The sequence below is a fragment of the Triticum aestivum genome, chromosome 4B (genome assembly GCF_018294505.1).
Source record: "Triticum aestivum cultivar Chinese Spring chromosome 4B, IWGSC CS RefSeq v2.1, whole genome shotgun sequence".
Lineage (NCBI taxonomy): Eukaryota > Viridiplantae > Streptophyta > Magnoliopsida > Poales > Poaceae > Triticum > Triticum aestivum.
In genome coordinates, this window is record NC_057804.1 from 94980880 (window position 1) to 94985864 (window position 4985).

Sequence of the window (4985 nt, forward strand, 5' to 3'; positions counted from 1 at the left end):
TATCCAGTGTGACGGTTATCATCACGTGATGCGGGGCGCCCATGCGATCCGTAGATCGATCTTGCTTGCCTTTCCTTGTTCTCCAATATGTCTTGCAGGTCTGTTGCGTCTCCCCGTACTCTGGCATGTTTTGAGGGATGCCGGGGTGCGGCTTGGGTGGAGGGCCTGAAGGCCTCTTTGTCGCGGCCACGGGGTGGCCGATCGGGTGCATCGTACGCTGGTGATGTAGGTTTAGTTGCTTCCTCCTCAAGTTGGGGTAGCAGCCTGCACTTTGGGTAGCTCTTGGAGGGGCGCTCGAGTTTATACTCTTCGGCCGCCAGGACTTTGGTCCATCTGTCGGCTAGAAAGTCTTGGTCAGCTCTAAGTTGCTGCTGTTTTTTCTTGAGGCTGCGTGCCATGGCCGTAAGCCTGCGTTTGAAACGCTCTTGTTCTACGGGATCCTCTGGCACGACGAATTCGTCATCGTCGAGGCTTGCCTCGTCTTCGGAGGGAGGCATATAGTTGTCGTCCTCAACCTCTATGTCGGCCGCTCTCTCATGAGGGCTGGCTCTTTCGTCCTCCTGCACTGAATCCTGCTGGAGGGGGTTATCTTCGGCACTGTCCGGCGTGTTGTTATCTCCGGTGCCGGATTCGCCGTTCTTGCTTTGGCGGGATTTAGAGCAGTGCTGCTGACGTCAGCACTTGGGTTGCTTCTTGGAGGGGTCATCCTCCGTTTTTCCTCGCCATCCCCTGCTTTGGGGGTGTCCACCATGTATATGTCATATGATGAGGTGGCTTTCCAGTTCCCTATAGGTGCTGGTTCCTGGTCGTCTCCTTCATCGGCGTCCATACCGTCGATGTCTTCGGAGTCGAAGTCGAGCATGTCGGTTAAATCATCGACAGTGGCTATGAAGTGGGTGGTGGGTGGGCCTCGAATTTCTTCGTCATCCATATCCCAACCATGCTGACCGTAGTTCGGCCAAGGCTCCCCTGACAAAGAGAGAGGCTTTAGTGAATTCAGGATATCGCCAAAGGGCGAGTGCTGAAAGACGTCCGCGGCGGTGTCACGCCCAATATGCGACCCTATCCAAAAGGAACTCGAAGGTCCCACCAAGGATAGACCCGCATATTGAAACACTTTTGCAAGGTGGATATCATTACATCAACATTACATAATAGATGGGGATACATACATAAGGCATACAATGCCACACGAATACAACATCACAATACATCAGAGCATCATCCGACTACGGATGAAACACAAACAGAAACTCAAACGACATCTACCCTGCTAGCCCAGGCTGCCGACCTGGAACCTATCCCTGATCGAAGAAGCAGAAGAAGAACTCAACGCAAGCAAGCATCGCTCTCGCGTCATGATCATCGCACAATCTGTACCTGCAACTATTGTTGTAGTAATCTGTGAGCCACGAGGACTCAGCAATCCCATTACCATGGGTATCAAGACTAGCAAAGCTTAATGGGAAAGGAAGGGGTAAAGTGGTGAGGCTGCAGCAGCGACTAAGCATACATGGTGGCTACCATACGCAAATAAGAGCGAGAAGAGAGCAAACGGAACGGTCGTCAACTAGTAATGATCAAGAAGTGATTGTGAACTCCTACTTACGTCAAACATAACTCAGAAACCGTGTTCACTTCCCGGACTCCGCCGAAAAGAGACCATCATAGCTACACACGCGGTTGATGCGTTTTAATTCGGATCTGGTGTCAAGTTATCTACAACCGGACATTAACAAATTCCCATCTGCCTATAACCGCAGGCACGGCTTTCGAAATATTATACCCTGCAGGGGTGTCCCAACTTAGCCCATGACAAGCTCTCGCGATCAACGAAGGAATAGACCTTCTCCTAGGAAGACCCGATCAGACTCGGAATCCCGGTTTACAAGACATTTCGACAATGGTAAAACAAGACCAGCAAGACCGCCTGATGCGCCAACATCCTGATAGGAGCTGCACATATCTCGTTCTCAGGGAAATACCGGATGAACACTATGTACAACTAAAACCAACCCTCGAGTTTCCCTGAGGTGGCGCTGCAAGTGGCTCTGATTCGGACCAACACTTAGACAAGCACTGGCCCGGGGGGGCTAAAATAAAGATGACCCTCGGGTTGGCCGACCCAAGGGAAAGGGTAGGTGGTGGTGAGGCAAATGGTAAAACCAAGGTTGGGCCTTGCTGGAGGAGTTTTATTCAAAGCAAACTGTCAAGGGGGTCCCATAAATCACCCGACCGCGTAAGGAACGCAAAATCTGGGAACATAACACTAGTATGACGGAAACTAGGGCGGCAAGAGTGGAACAAAACACTAGGCAAAAGGCCGAGTCTTCCACCCTTTACCAAGTATATAGATGCATTAATAATATAAGAGATACTGTGATATCCCAACCAAAATCCTGTCCACCATGGAGAAATCTTCAACTTCACCTGCAACTAGCAACGCTATAAGAGGGCTGAGAAAAGCGGTAACATAGCCAATCAATGGTTTGCATAGGTAAGGTGTCAAAAGTTAGAGGTTCATGGCAATATGGGATGGCTTGAATAAACAGGTGATAGGTAGCGCAGCATAGCGATAGAACGAAGCAACTAGCATAGCAATGATAGTATTGAGATCCAGGGTAGCGGTCATCTTGCCTGAAATCCCGCAAGGAATAAGAACGAGTCCATGAAGAAGACGAACGGATGAAGCCGAACCAAGCGTAGACGAACGAATCCTCACGATCGCAACGAAACAAGAACTATCGAAAAGAAGCACACAACATAGTAAACACACCACACATGAACAAGGCATGATGCACAACAAGCATGATGCATGACAAGCTACATGAAGCTACTCATGGCAAGAGATGATGCAAACAAGAACAACACATCAAAGCAAGTTTAAATGAGGCCGGGAACAACATATAACAATTCCGGTAAGTCCTCATATGCATATTTCGAAATTGGTCCAGATCTGAATAAACCTTATGTTCAAGTTGTTAAACATCAAGTTAAGATGCACAAAGATGATCTACACGAGATTCTAGTCAAGTTACATATAAAGTTCAATTAGTTCGGAGCTACGGCCTAGAAGATACGAGCAAAACAAGTTAAACATGGCATTGATGCAAAATGCACCCAAACATCAAGCAAACACCTCAAAACAAGGAAGCAACATGATAATATGAAGCTACATGCAAAATCAAGCAAGTTTCATATAGAGCACACTCAAAACGGAGCAACGGTTCAAGCACATACACTCCATACAAGTTTAAAGGACAAGCTGTCCAAAACAGCAACTAGGCATATTGCAAGCATCAAAACAACAAGCTACAGCACCTCAACATGATAACAAAAGGGATGGACATGATGTATAGGTAAAGCAAAACAAAACATGAACACTGAGCTATCTCTAGAAATCACTAGAACATACTCAAACACACATGGTAAGATTGCAAGTTATAACAATTCAGACTTTACAGAAAATAACAGCACGATGCAATGTTTAGAGCTATCAAACAACATGTTACAGGAACTTATCATGGCAAATAAAGGCATGGCATGAATCTACTAATTGTATAGATCAAAAGTCCCTTACTGACCATAAGCCAAAAAGGATCAGAAAATATGATGGCACCCACGTAAAGCAAGTTATTAAACAGATTCAAACATGGGAGGAACATAATTATGAAGGCATGTAGATGAGCTTGTGCAACTCACTACAGAGCAAAACATGGCATGGCAAGGCACCCAACAGTAAGAAGACATATTTGTGAAGCTAAGCAAGTCAAGAACAAGGTCATAGGGTACATGGATCACTAGCAAAACACATGGGAACAAGTGAACTTAATGTAAACAGGCTGACAGCAACATTATGAAGCAACTTTAGAGCAAGATTACCACAAGCTACAACAACCTATAAATGCAACCAGGGGCATGGATGGATAGAGGATGACATATAGATCAAAACATGTTTATAGAACATCTCCAGATTATGCATAGAATGATTAGTAGAAACATGTTTATATAGCATCACGAAATAACAGATTCAGCCTAGCAAAACAACAACATCATGAACCCTACTTAACAAGCTCGATACACTCACCACAAGTCATTGCATGACAAGATAAGCATAGCATCATCAAGAAGACATGTTTGTGAAACAAACCAAGTCAAGAACAAGTCCATAGCATGCAAGGATCAACTATAGCAACGTTGGACAAATTGAATAACATGTAAACAATCTGCCAGGAAAACATTTTGAAGCTAAAGTAGAGAACGAAAATGACATGCTAGACTACTACATAATTGCAACAAAGGCCATGAATGGATAGACAATAACCACATGTTCAAAACACCCTTACTGAAGTATCTCGAAATATGCATGGATCTCTCTGTAGCAACAAGTTTACATGACATCAAAATAACAGTAGAACAGGGACTAAAATCAGCAACATCACGATGCCTAGTTTGCATGCTTGTGCTAGTCACCACATTGATCACAAAAATGCAAGGCAAACACCATTGTAAAGAAGACATGGAATAGTTCAAAACACATGTAGACATCAACCTCATAGGATGCACACATAATTCATGGCAAAAATGACAAAAGAGCTCGTTCTGATAACAGACAGCAGAAAACATCATGAAGCACTCTTACAATGATGATTCAGGCATCTAGATGACCTCAAATGAATATGATGCAATGGAATGAAATGATGTACTCGTCGAGACGAACAATTTGACATATTACACGCACAAAACGGAGCTACGGATGCAGAGATACGATGGCATGAACATGGCATGAAAATGTGCAAAATCTGGGACAAACGTTTTCGGGGAAGGGGAAAGTCAACCTTAGGTCTACCCAGATCTGGATCCGGGCGGAGGAAGACGCCGGAGTTTCGCCAGAGGAGAGGAAGACGGCGGCCGGAGCTTGGGGAGGAGGGCGTCGGCGACGGGGAGCAGAGGAGGCGACCGGGGCGGCGTCCGGCGACCGGGGT